Genomic DNA, 15,064 nt, shown 5'->3' on the forward strand with positions numbered 1-15,064 from the left:
TCTTCTTCTTCTTAAGGTGATGAAATCGCTGCCTGAGCATCTTTTATTTGCACACAGCGGAAAACAAAAAAAGTGATTAGGGGATAAATAGGGCAAATACGAACAACGAGACATTATTTCGTGTTTTTCTCCTTTACAAGAATGTTCATGCAAAATCATGGTATTTTAGTCTGTGATATCCTAAGAGATGGCGCTATCTATCTGTAAGTCACATGTCAATCTTTTTTAATCATGTTGCGCACAGCATCGAATGAACAATCGGTTTTGGCCAACCTTCTCAACATCACCGACAGATGCACGACCTTGACGAAATATTGCAAACTAATAGTAAACAATGGTTATTACCAAAAGTTGAAAGAAGCAATTCTATACATTGTTATTGATTAAGGCCTTTTTTAAATCATGAAAAATAATCCAACGTAAGGCTTTCCTTTTTCTTCAACTTGCTTCTCTTAAACGTTCACTTTCAATAACTCACTCAATCAATTTTCAAATTGCCACTGGCTTCACTAAACAAACATCAGTGTTCACAAATACAGTGTAATCTCAACTAATTAACGCCACCTTTTGTTCGATTGTGAAAATTTTAAACGCAACCCTTGTATAGATGGGATTTTACGATCTAGTAACAGCTAATGAGAGTGAAATAAAGTACCGCGCGTCACTGGCACTGACGTCGATCAAATTGCACTCAGTTAAAAGTCAAAAAATAATGAAAATATAATTTTCATGTTCACTTAATTGGAATACAAGACGTTCAGCTTTTAAATAATTTTTTATTGCTATTTTATTTACAAAAATCATCGAATTATATTTTTGAGCATTTAAAAAGGTACTTACGGAACTTCATTGAACATTATATACACGTCAGTACTATTTTTATAGTATTGCATCTAAATTTATATTCGTTTTAGACGATCGCTCATAATCCAAGAGATAACTATGATTAGTTACGCTGGAAAATTCCACTTTAAGGCGTGCAAATAATTTCATCGTATTGAATAATAATTATATACATACAGGAAAAAAAATTATATGAAAATGATACATTTCCATTTATAAACATTTTAGAGGATTCCTTAACAAATCTGTAATGAAATGCAAATTATTTCTGAATCTGTCGTCATTTGGATCACGTTTGTTATGGAGTTTAATTTTTATTTTAATCTTGATTCTTACATAATATTTCAATAACAGACAGTTTTCTCAAATTAACTACGGAAGAACTTAGAAAAAAATTATTATTATATCTCGTTAATATTTTCCTTTTCTAAACATTTGAGTATATTTAAAATAACTTAGTGTGTTTGTATATCTAAATCTTTATTATTAATTTTATACCCGTCTTTATTCTTACTAAACTGTACAATTTCATTGTCTTATTCGTATGGTCTAAAGAACGCCATAATTCTATTTATTTGAAAAAATTTTTGAATTAAATAAATCTCACCAAACCATGCCACTGCTTATCGCAGAATATCTAGCACTAATATTTCAAAAATTTTGTATATACGCCTTCCGATAGCTTCGGCCAATAGATGCATTTGTGTTCTAGATTCAACGTTTTCATTGGTAAACATATGATGAGTCTACGTGGACTGACGGTTTGTTAGATGTTTGCCGAATTTTATACGGGGAGTAAACATTATTTCTTATGGTATGTGTGCCGTGCGTATTTATGAAATATTGATTGTTCCTCGCATAACTATCTTCTACAATTGATATTGCAAGAACTATAACACTACTTATATGTATACGATTCACTGAGAACTCAGAGATCTTTAAATATCCCCTCCTTAACTAAGTTCTCCAGGTCTGTCTTTGGAGCTAGTAGCGTTTTCATTCCTGATTCCTTTAATAAATTATAGGATATCCCCTGTCTTAACTTTGGATAAGTCTTCTACTCTGTATATTCCCACGTGTCGAGTTCTGAAATTCTGCGGTGCATTGTATTCAGCAAGTATGTAGAAATAAAAGCTTTAATTATTTGCTCCACATTGAGGCAACAATGACCGATCTGGGTTTTAATATTCTATTGAAGCTGATTCTACAAAATAAATTCTTATTTGTAAACTTATCAGTTATCTCCAGTGTGCCATGACACCCACAACTTGTTATTTCTTTCTAGTTAACTTTGATTTTGTAGTAGCTTTTAAATGACGATACATATTTGTAAAAATCACCTGAAGTGAGAAATAATAATATAAAAAAATTGTTTGTTATATAAGCTATTCACGTTAAAAATTATTTGATCCCACCTTTTCTATTTCTATTGATATTCATAGCTAATTTGCTCGAAGATCAAGCTTACCAGGTAGATTTCCTTATAAAACTAAATGAAAATTTATAATATCTTGTTTGTATCGGATACCAAGTAATTATATGAGCAGAGCAAAAATATTACAATGAATTTGCAATTTAAATTATATTATCAGATATATACCTTCAACTTGTATTGCTAAATAACCGCATTTTGTGTTTTAGTTGACGACCTTTCAACAGGTAGGTTGTAATAATGGCATTTGGAAGGATCAAATATCTCTATATCTGTCAGTGTAGATATGTTTTCTCTTGTTAGAAGTTTTCGGGTCAAGATCATTGAAAGTAAAATGTCGGTTTATATCAGCAACACTGAAAATATGTATGTTCAGTTAAACGTAACGGTTCAGTGCTGTTGTGAACGGATTGTAAAATATACCAAGTAAGTGAACATTGATATTACTTTTTGTATTTGTAGTATGTAATTGGGTTTCATTGAAAGTTATTTTTTCTCAATAAAATACGCAACAATATCCGAGGGTACTAATGGAAAATGAGAAGAGGACCATGAAGAGAATAAGATGAAAAACCATAATTGTGCTGGTAAACAGGAATCAATTCTCGTGTTTTAAGATGTGTTGTTACCAAGTTCCATGAAAAATTTATAATACCAATTCCATGGTATAAACTGACTCATGATAAATAGATTTGACTTATATCTAGAAAATACTTATATTTTCTCGAAATCTTCATGATCCAGTCAAGTTACTCTCTTTTTCCTCATTATATTTCTGAGCCTGACTTTTGTCCGATATTTCTGAATAATATTTTAAAAGCGGAACTATATACTTGAAAGTTTATCGCCTTTTGTATGTAGTTAATTACTAATATTTTCAATTTTCCCGTTGATTAATATATATTTATTTTTCTATTTCCTAAAGTACGTACTTTAGACACAGTTTCGAGTGCGTAAAAACTTACTTTACGCACTAGTGCGTAAAGAAACATAGTTTAAGCAGTAGTGCGAAAAAAGTATTATTAAGTTCTCTGTAGTGTAGGGGCTAGAGTACGAGACTTACATGCGGGAGGTACCAGGTTCAAGTTGCGCAGATGCCATATTAATAATCGTTTTCAGGTGGCATTTATACATGGCAAAGATAAGAATTGAAAAATTTAATAACACAAATTCGTTTATTGTTTTGTTAATTTCTTCCAATCTTAAAATGCTCAAAATCCTAATAAATTTTATAATAAATTAAGGAAAATTACCATTTAACTTTGTTTGATAAAATTTTCGTTACTAAAGGCCTTTTTTTAGTCATGTGAATGCCTCATTCGTCGAAAATAGGCTTTAAACACTTGTTACATAAATAATTATTTCATGTGCCCTATAGTTTTACAATGGGGATTTTTTTAATTAAATCTGAATGACGGAGCAGTTTTATAAAATATTTGTGGGGATCATTGGACAGTAATACCAGTAGCATACTTATTGTTAATATTCACGTGATGCAGATTAAAGGCGAAATACACTTTTTGCTCTTTGAGCAATAAGAGTGTCCAACAATTTGGTAGCTCATATGTTTCAAAGAAACTCTCTGTGTAAAGAATTTTTTTATAAAGCACTAAAGGACCTCTCACTTACGCATTGTATACTGTACGAGAAATTATGCATATTCCCACAGTTCTGAGATCAAAGTGATTTAAATACAAGAGAGATAAATATTTTATTTTTACATTTTTCTACTACGAAGTAAAAGTTAAAATTAAATTTATAGAAAAAACAGAAATTAGGAAAATCTTGTAATATTTGTATATAAGAGCCTCCAAATTTTCACGTCTTAAACCATTTTATATATTTTCCTGTATAAATCGTCTGTATTTGTTTATATCAATATTTTGATTTATGAGACCCCCGAGTCCCTCGCAATCCCCGGTAAATACCTATAAAATTACTTCCGTTTAATTTGTCCTAAAATTGTCTCTTTATTTATAGATTTATTTCAATGATATTATATGTGTTGAAAAACTTATCAATTCGTTTTCCAATTTCTTTAAATCGTATTTCAATTTCATTTATTACTCAAAAGTATTGCAATGAATTTATTCACTCAATATATTAACATCATCTGTTTTGTCAGTCATTCCCATATCATTTTAATTCGTATTTAATTACATTCTATGTAAATATTAAAAATCATATATGGATACGCCGTTTTTGATATTTATATTTGTTAATTTTCCTACATTTTTTGTGGGTTTCCAATCCAAGACATTTTTTCATACCAGATGTTAGTACATCACATTGTTTCGATACAGAATTACGCTAAAAATACTGAGTACGATCTCTATTGTTCTGTTTTTAAATCTATCCAATTATATTCATTTGATCCGTTATTAATTTATGTCTCTCCCTCCAACGGCGGTATAAATTCGAGCCAGAGGTTTCATGAGGTTAAAGACCCAATTTCAAATAATTTTCATTAATATTTACATATGCTAGCTCCATTTTTCACCCTTCTGGTTCAAGTATCAATCCTTAGATAATTCTTGTACTTGGTTTTTTATTTATTCAGTTATATATCGGCAATTATTACAACAGTAGTGTAGATCGTTAGTGAGGGAAAGAAACTTTGTATATATATCCAACATATCTATATATAACCGGGGTCCTACAGCTTCCTTTATCGCATCCTGCATTTCGTATGCCACATTTTTCTATCTGTCCAATCGTTTTCCTGGATAACTCTGCCTGTCATGGTCTGTTCAATTCCTTGCTTCCAGGTACTTGAGTGTCTTCCTAGCTTTCTTCCATTCTGTGGTTTATATATCAATGCTTTTTTCGGCCACCTGTTGTACTCCTCCATCATCATATGCTCGTATCAGAGCAGTTTTTTAGTCTGTATTCACTCTGAAGTCGTGTATTCAACTTATTCTTCGTCGTATATCTTGATTAAAATGGGATACACTATGACTTTTCATTTTGTCATTTTTGAGCAAGGATAGTTTTTTTCTGTCCAAAGCAATGCGTTCAGAATTTGTGTAGTTTTTATCCTTGTTGCACTGTATTTCTTATATCTTATTTTCATTATTCCATCTTCCGAAATTATGCTTCCTACGTATTTGAACCTAACCTAACCATGTGTGTTCCTTACAGGCAGATATATTCATATTCAAACCCCATTTTGCATATTCGTCGTACAATTTTCTCATCATATAATCTGCGTCGTCTTGTTGGCGTTTATCCTCTATCTAAATTTTTAGTTCTCCAACTACTCAGAGCAAGTATCCTACTTGCTAAGTTATAATAAATAGTATATTTTACAACAAGTGGGAAAAGTTCAACTTTTTTCACGAGTGTGCAAATTTGTGCAAACACACGAATGGGAAAAGTATTTCTCCCACATGTCGTACATTATACTTTTTCTACAACTGCACAAATTGAAAGAATAAAAGTAATGGAACAACTTAATGTTTATTTTTTTTAGTAAAACCAAAATAATACTAAAGTATCCTCTTAACTGTTGAATAATATAATTTAAAATTGTAGTTGCTTGTGAAATTTTTACAATTTTGTTTAGTCATTTCTTTCTATAAAATTTTCTGTCATGTTAATTTTAGATGTTGAGGGCTGATCGTTCATATACGGTGTATTTTCTGTCTCCATTTCTGTGAAGGGTTCGAGTGGTTTTAAAATTATTATTTATTATTTAAAATTTTTAAAAAATTGCAATTGTCTTAGCCATACTACCGAATTTGTTAATACCAACTACCTGTCTAGTACATTTTCCGTGTTGGTAATTTAAAAAGAAAAGTTTCTCTGGCAAATCAATCGGTCGAAGAGCAGCATATTTTTTATATACCTCATAAAATTCTCCCGTTTTCATTGAACGTTCTTGGCTTTTTTGTTTTCGTGTTATCTAATTTCACAAGTAACGCTGAATTTAAAACCTCTATATTATTAATTCTTAACTTCTATAACTCCTCTTTACGACGTGCCTCTGCTACGCCTGTAGCTACTGCTGTCTGTAAATAAAAAAACCAGAATAAACTCGGGACTACTGAGTTCCATGCGGACACACTATCCACTGCACCATTTGCCATTGATCTAAATGTCTTGGTTAAAAGTACACATATCTATCTACCCTAATTTGAAATAGAATTTTTAATGATTATTTAAATCTTTTTATCTACTGAAAAACTCACTAATTTGAAAAATCTATGTTAATTCAAGGAAAAATAAAATTACATTCTAAAAAATAGTTCCTTCTAAATAAATTTACATTTATTGGTAGATATTCCTTGTCTGGAGCTTCGTTTAAAAATCTCTGCAATGGGTCTGCTGTCAATATTTTTGATTTTTTGGGGACGTAATTGTCGGACTTTCTGATACGTGGATATATCAATGTTATTTTTTATACTGATAGTTCTTCGCAACATTGAATATTGTGACCAAAGTGTAGACGCCTTTAAAGTTTTCGACAACTCTTCAAATTGTACCAAAAGTACAGTTTCCGAAAAAGATTTTATTCTTATTATTCTTGAAGTTTCCGACAACCAATCTAAAGTTACGTTTGCTTATTCGCACCGTAACTATTGTCAGTATCCATATTATTGGTTATAAATTTGTATAATTATTATTATCAAACCACGAATGAAAACTACCTTAAGAATTTAAAAAAACTTCTATAATCTGACAGTTGTGTCAACCATTTAAAGTTGACAATAGCCAACTAAGTTTTCTTCGATATTTGTTGATTCTCCATATAAATGTATGACTTGGGAAAAGTGCCGTGAGAAATAATATTTCTCACAATGTGACCAATATGTGGTTTTGAAATTAAGCTAGCTATGTGAAATACGTCACTTTTCATAGCAGTTATAGAAAAAAATATTCGAAGTTGTTAGAAAAATGGACTAAAATAATTGTGGAATAAAACACTCTCTCTACCGTTGAGGCAGAATAGTTGTGGTGGATTGATGTACTAAAGTTTCTCCAGCTACTTGATTGACAATTAGATACAAACAGATTATGTTTTGTACAACTTTCGTTTAAAACATTTTTGACATCTCTATTAGTAACAAAATTGATTGATAATTCAATGTATAGTAAAAAACTACCAAGTAACAATATTGTTCCAAATAACGTTATTGTCATGACATGCGGTAACGATTAGTTCAAAAAGATATTTGAGTCACGTTTTGTTTGTTATTGAAATTGTTGTATTGTACAATTCGACTTATTCATTCAAACAATACAAGGGAAAAAATCTCAATCAAATTGATTGGAATACATTTTTTAATATTATTATTTTGTAGTTACATAAGAAGTTGATTTATTTGTTTCGGACCAGTTAACAGCTTGCCGTTATTCAATTATTGACTATAGATATTGTTGCTACTGCACTAAACAAAGTATGATTTCACTTTTTGTTTTAATATACCGTTGTTTGGAAGTAAACTTTTACATTCTATTTGAATCAACGGAATAAAAAATTGAAGGCTGGAGTTTCGAAAACGGGAGCCCACCAATTAACTTCACACTAAATGATTGTACCTAAAATGATTTTTGGCCACTCGCAAGGAAAGGGGATGAAAAAAAATTTCTATCCTAGCCTAACCACGTATTTTCAGCTACTGATATTTTGTGTCTACATTTAGATTTTTTATGACACAATGTACTTGTGAAAGTGCTCTACTTTGGTGTAAGAAAATTGGATTTTTACCTAGAGGAAGATATTGCAAAAAGCATAGAAAGAATATGACGGTGCTGGATGAAGGAATTTGCGGAGTTTTTTGTCATAAAGCATCTAAATATCGGTTCAAAATATCAGTAGCTGAAAATTCGTGCGAACGCCAAAAATCCTCAATAGTTGTCGACAATCGTAATTGTTAAATGACATAAGTATAAAGTTATGTTAATGCTTCAAAAAAATGTAAACAACTAATATTTTATATTATAATATATAATATATAAATAATAAATGGGTGGCTTTTGTTTTTTTGTTACCTTCATGTTTGCCTTTGTCAAAAATCAGTAATTTTTTAACTGTTACAAATAACTAATTTTTTATGAAGAAAAGGACACTAGTAGGGGTAGGATAAAGAGAGGAGTGATATAATAGATATCATCACTTTCAATATTATGACCTGGCAAACGTTGTTTTGCCATATACATTATTTCTAGGAAATATCTTTTAAGAAATATGTGGGAAATATTTTCAAAAATAACTAACATTATAACATATGGTGATATAATTATAATTGAAATAGGAATTAATTGATAGGTAAGCCGTGCAATGGTTCAGGTGGTGTTGACTACGAATCTCCGCGTTTCTCTTAATTTTTAATTGTCTTTGATAATTTCGTTCATCTAATGTCTTTTGCGATTGTGATTCACTTAATTATGCGTTGCTTACATGCAATTCTGCATTGTTTTGTTGGATTTGTTCGCCTTATCTTCGTTCTCTTATATCTTGTTGACATTGCTTACTGTCCATAGAACACATAAATAAATTACTTATTGGTACAAAACAGTGATAAAATATTGTTTCGTTTCATCATTTGACTCATCTTCCAAAATAAAAATCACGTGAAATAATTTCCAAAAAATGTTAAGTGCAATATGTACAGATACACAACTTAAATAATGATATATTTACGATGAGAGTGAAATTAACAGTTGCACAGAAAAATTAAAATAATACGTATAACAGTCACTGCTACGATCAATACACAAATAAAAGCAAAAAATAAAAGCAAAAAAATGGCTGAAAACTGTATAGTAAGACAGGAGACGCTTCGTTCTCATTCCTACTCCATGATGCTGGATAAGATTATATATTAAATTGATAAAAAAACATAATTGAAGAAAATTGAACTTAAGAACTTTGGGTAAGAATTTATCGTACTTTAATTCTTATATTTGATTGCCATTTCGCAATTCTATTGCGGATAAAAATCGCGATGAATAAATGTTTATACCTATCAAATAAAAAATAAGGGTTGATCGTAGAAGGGGGAAAATTTGGGGGAAGATGTGTTTTTTTGTGCCACATTATAAAAAAAATTGTCTAAAAATTAAAAAAAAATGTTGGGGGTGGACAAACTTTTAGATAGTAGCCGGTTCTGAAACTTACTGAATATGTATATAAAATCGGTGAAGCCGTACGGTACCTAACATTGTGACACGATAATTTTATATTCGACCGACAACGTTCTACCACAGAGAAATCTCAATAAATACTCATTTTGATATAGGAATACCTCCCTTAAGGGGCCTAGTTTTTGAGATATAGGGTGATCAAAATTTTCAATCAAAATAAAAAATTTGCCATAAACGCCTTTAAATTTTTTTTCCAAATTTGGTGACCAATATGCTCCTTAATAAAGTAATATTTTAACATAAACAAACTTTGGAATAATTTAGCCAGTGGCGAGCTGTCAGGATTAGTTGTCACTTTTATCCCCCTATTTTTTACGCCACTGGAGCAAATTTTTTTTTTATTTTTTTTTAAATTGCCCAATTATTTTCAGTTTTTGAAACTAATAACCTTTTATGGAGCTAAAATGTATTTTGTAAAAATTTTCCTTGAATAATTATTCATTTAGTTTCGAATAATGATTAAGCGTAAGTAGTTCAAAACAAATAAATATTATTCATAATTTTCTAATAATTTCCATAAATGTATTACAACAATAACATAATAGACAAAGTTACAGTAGTTGTTCAAACTGTTGGCCGCTTACTTCAATACACTTATTACACTGTTTTGTCATTGAAAAACGTGTCTTTGAGAATGAGTCTGGATGTAATTGAATGATTTCTGCCGCAGCTTGAATTCTAGCTATTAGATATTGCTTAGATTCGATGATTGTTTCGTACACTAATGACTTTATATGCCCCCACATAAAAAAATCGATAGGATTTAAAACAGGTGATCTTGGAGGCCAACAGTTGGGTCCACTCCGACCAATCCATTTTTCTTTAAAACGTCTGTTTAAATAATTTCATGCCGCTGCAGCAAAATAAACAGATGCCCCATCGCATTGAAAAGGAAATATTAAATAATATTATTGAAAGGCCATCTTTAAGTACTGGGCCTGTAGGTCGCGCTTTAAGAGTGAACCATTCTACTGTATGAAAAGAATTAAAAGAACAAGTGTCGTGAAAATCCGCACTTTGTTCTTGAAAGGGGATTTCAGCATAAATATTCGGTTAATGTGTGGGTGGGTATGGTTGGAGATTGCTTAATCGGGCCTCACATTTTACCAATTAAATTAAATAGAGCAATTTATATGCGCTTTCTGAAAGAAATGTTGGATGAATTGTTGGAGAAGGTACCGTTATATATTAGACAATACATTTGGTTTCAACACTATTCGACATCTGTTCATTTTGCTGCAGCGGCAAGAAATTACTTAAACAGACGTTCTAAAGAAAAATGGATTGGTCGGGGTGAACCCAATTGTTGGCCTCCATGATCCCCTTATTTAAATCATCGAATATGAACAAGATCCAATTGCTAGAATTCAGGCTGCGGCAGAAGTCATTCATTCCCATCCAAATTTATTCTCAAAGACACGTTTTTCAATAACAAAACGGTGTAATAAGTTTATTGAAGAAAACCGCCAACGGTTTGAACAACTACTGTAACTTTGTCAATTTTGGTTATTGTTGTGATACATTTTTGTTTGAAATTGAGATTATGAATAATGAAATTAAATGAATAATTAATCAATTTGTAAATTACTCACGAGCTTGCAGACTTTTATTTAGAGGCAAATTTCTAGAACACCGTTCATTCCAGCTCCATAGAAGGTTATCAGTTTTTTAACTAAAAATAATCAAAGAATTTAAAACAAAATTCAAAAAACAATTTGCTTCAGTGGCGTAAAAATAGGGGGATAAAAGTGACAACTAACCCTGACAGCGCGCACCTGGGTAAATTTGACCAAAGTTTGTTTACGTCAAAATATTACTTTATTAGGGAACATATATCACCAAAATTGAATAAAACATTTGAAGGCGTTCTTGATTTATGGCAAAATTTTGATTTTGATACAAAATTTTGATCACCCTATATCTAAATAACTAGGCTCCGTAAGGGTTCGTATTCCTATATCAAAATGAATCATTTATTGAGATCTCTCTGTGGTAGAGCGTTATCGGTCAAATATAGAAACAACCTGTATAAGTTAATACAAGTACAAGTTTTTAGCAAAAATACTAAGATTTTAATGTTTACCCTGATGTGCTAATTTAGCTCCAGAGCATACGAGAGCAGTTCGACATCATTACTGTGTTATTTCACATAAATCTAACGAATAGATTAGTTTCAGTACTCATATACAGAAAGCTGTTATCAATGGATGGTTAATATTGAGAAGAAATAAATTCAACCGAACGGATGCAGATTATTTTGCACGGAAGGTTATATGAGAAAAGGCTGGAAAGTGGGTGCCATGATTGCTGAATATTGAACAAAAGGAAGCTCGCTCGCATTGAAAATTCTAACGAATGCTTGGATATCTGTAGATTTTTCCGTCGATACATCATAGTAGACGAAGCTTGGGTACACAATTATACTCAAAAATCAAAAATACATTCAAAACAGTGTACTTCATCCGATCGTTAAAAAATCGGTCTTCCTAAAAACCATCCTTGTATATGATGCCTGAATAACAATCTCAATTGACAATCAATCAGTTAGAAAAGTCACTACTTGAAAATATCATTTTAAAATTAGTTTCAATGACTGTAAAAAGTAAGTAGACACCGAAAAATTGTGCAAATTTCAAGTGTTGATATAGAATTTTTTGAACTATTCCTAAACAACTTATTGACAAGTTGAATTATGTAAATCTTTTAAAAAATAATTTGTATTAATTAATGACGTTGTTATATTTTTTAGTGAAATTGTCTATCACCTTAATGAGACTTTATGAGTTAGTTACTTCAAACTAGTATGAAGTGTTCATCTAAAATTACTTAAATCGCACTGTGTAAGAGAAGTTTTTATAGAGGTCCGTTTTTAAGTTAGAATCTCCCATTTTGTATTTATACTAGAAATTTGAAAATGATGGAAGCTTATATCAGCATCTTTTATAATTTCACCCTCTAAGGGTGACAAACGGATGAAGTTAGAGATGCATAAAATATGCAAAAAAGTTTCTTGAACGATCAAAAGAGGATTTCAGCACTCAAGGATGTATAATTGGGATTATATATTTATATGAAACTCTTTAACATACATAATCTTAATTGATAGTCATATATTTATTAATTTTTCGAGACAACCCTTTAAAAAGAGTGCAATTGAAAACTACATTATTCATGAACTTACTCAGCACTTAATCTTTACTAGCAATTATAAGAAACTTTTTTTTCTAAGCTATGAATATATAAACTAGTTTTACGGATAACTTTCGATAATTTTCAAATTAATGTCTCTAGGGATTATACAAAACCGCCATAAGCCATAGTTATGTATAATAAATTATATAGCTAAGTTCGATCACACAAAAACATTCTGTTGTACTAGTAATCGGTTAACTAATACTATTTAAAGGATGAACAACCTCTATAAATACATGTTAGTAACTGATTCATAATTAAAGGTTCAACATCCGATCAAAATAATCGTGTTAGAATTCTGTACAATAAAATAATTATTTTATAAGACATTTTCATATATAAAAGAATAATGGTATCTGATTATATCTTTTGTGTTACGAAGATAATTCGTTGATTCCAATTTGTCTTCATCTCATCCTAGAACTGTACTAAATGAAAATAATTTTAGAATTAATCGGACAGTCCGAATCAGTCAAAGCAACAGGCAACTTCTGAAGATGCCAACCGCAGGAGTTGGCGAAATATCAAGCAGCTGTGGTTATTTATGATGACGGTGTAAAAGCCGATTGACATAATCAAGAAAACATGCATGATATTGCAAGCAATTCCTTGCAAGATCGAAATATTACATAGACAAATATTGCATGTCGCTTTCTATTGCATCATCGTTGCCACTAATAAAAATTCCATGAGTAGAAATAAAGCATTTCCTAACCTCAAATTTTATTTAATATTTTGTGGGCAGTTTGAAAATGAAATTAACAAAACTAGGTGAAATTAACAAGAAAAAAGTGGTCAGTGCATCACTGGCAATAATTATATCTGCAGTTACCTTTATTTTTGGCTTCCGATGGACAGTTTAGCTGGAGAATTGAATAAGGAAACATAGAAAACTTTGTTGGAAATGGACGAAGAAACATATATAAAATTCCTAAGCAAAATAAAACGTATTATCAGCACATTATAAACTTATTTTTCTCTAAAATTGCAACTTGCACGGAATAAAAATGGCACAGAACCGATAATATCAAGATCTTGTCTGAAACAATCAACTGAACTTCATCTACACATGCTTTTGATTAAGTAATATTGCATCTTGTATTACATTGCACGTTGTATTGCATCTTGTCCAATGGTGAGAAACATTCCAGCAATCATCGATTTGTTGAATTTGCGAGATGATTAGGCAAACACTCCTATTTTCTTTTGTTTATAGAATAAAATAAATAGAAAGCATGCTTTTGTTTGATTTTAGAAGCTAATTTATTTGTCTTTTTTGTTTATGTTCAAAGGTAGATATAGGCATTAGATACTTATCAATCGTTTGTTACCTGTTAATTTTGACTCGCGAATTTGGTTATATAAAAAATTCACTTGGAAATGTTCACTTCGTTGGTGTGACCAGTTGGCAACGGTTAGGTAAATATGTCAATTTGATATTTTTGTTTCATACAAAAACCATTATTAAGTTATGATTATCATGTGCAATTTGGATGTGCTAATTTATATTAATTAATGATTCAGATCATATCTTTTGTGTTACGAAGATAATTCGTTTATTGTATAAATGTACTAAATGAAAATGATGTTGGAATTAATCGGACAGTCGAAAGCAGTCGAAGCGACAGGCAACTTCTAAAGATGCCAACTGCATGAGTTGGCGAAACATCAAGCAGCAGTGGTTATTTTGGATGACGGCCTAATAGTGAGAAGTTTTCCAGAAATCATCGGTTTGTTGAAATTGCAAGATGGTTAGGCAAACACTCTAGTTTTCTTTTGTTTATAGAGTAAAATAATCAGAAAGCATCCTTATGTAAAAGAGAATGGACTGTATGATAATAAACTTAATATCAAAAAGACATAATTATAGTTACTTCATTGGAATTTGATTTCTCAAAAAATAATATACTTTAAAGTATTTGTGAAAGATTGTAGGAGCAAAAACGATATACTGAAAAATTTTTAAACAGTTGAGACTAGACCAGAGTACGCTATTCAATAATTCATTTCTTGTACAAGAAATCGAGGAGAAAACTTGAGGATTATGATAAACAAAAGTGATTTCCACTTAAAGACACTACAAAAATAGTTATGAAATAGGTTTATTGTCAGAAAAAATCATAAAAACATTTATAATAAGCATGGAAAACATGACTCTACATACTAAACTGACGAAAAGAAACCTGAACCTTAATCTGAACTTGTCTTTAATAACATGTTTCGTTTGTTAGAGATACTCCGTATATATTTTGTCGAAGCTAATTTATTTGTCTTTTTTGTTTATGTTCAAAGGTAGATACAGGCATTAGATACTTATCAATCGTTTGTTAATTTTGACTCGCGAATTTGGTTGTATAAAAAATTCACTTGCCAATCAGAACCTGTTCTCGTTTTACTCTGTTCAGTACGTTGTTGTGACCAGCGGTTAACGGTTAGGTAAATATGACA

At 30.7% G+C, this 15,064-nt stretch overlaps 1 protein-coding gene across 2 annotated transcripts in view; it reads left to right on the forward strand.

Moving 5' to 3' along the window:
• The first annotated feature begins 2,494 nt into the window (after window positions 1–2,494).
• The window catches only part of LOC130901724 (proton-coupled amino acid transporter-like protein pathetic), a 38,950-nt gene continuing 26,380 nt past the window's right edge, over window positions 2,495–15,064 (forward strand). The window contains exon 1 of one of the 2 annotated variants that reach the window (XM_057813283.1): window positions 2,495–2,701. The gene's annotated coding sequence lies outside the window, so the exon portion shown is untranslated. Of the gene's footprint in view, window positions 2,702–15,034; window positions 15,053–15,064 lie in introns of those variants that run through there. The other variant, XM_057813286.1, reaches the window with a different exon arrangement.

The sequence above is a fragment of the Diorhabda carinulata genome, chromosome X (assembly GCF_026250575.1).
Source record: "Diorhabda carinulata isolate Delta chromosome X, icDioCari1.1, whole genome shotgun sequence".
NCBI classification, from domain to species: Eukaryota; Metazoa; Arthropoda; class Insecta; order Coleoptera; family Chrysomelidae; genus Diorhabda; species Diorhabda carinulata.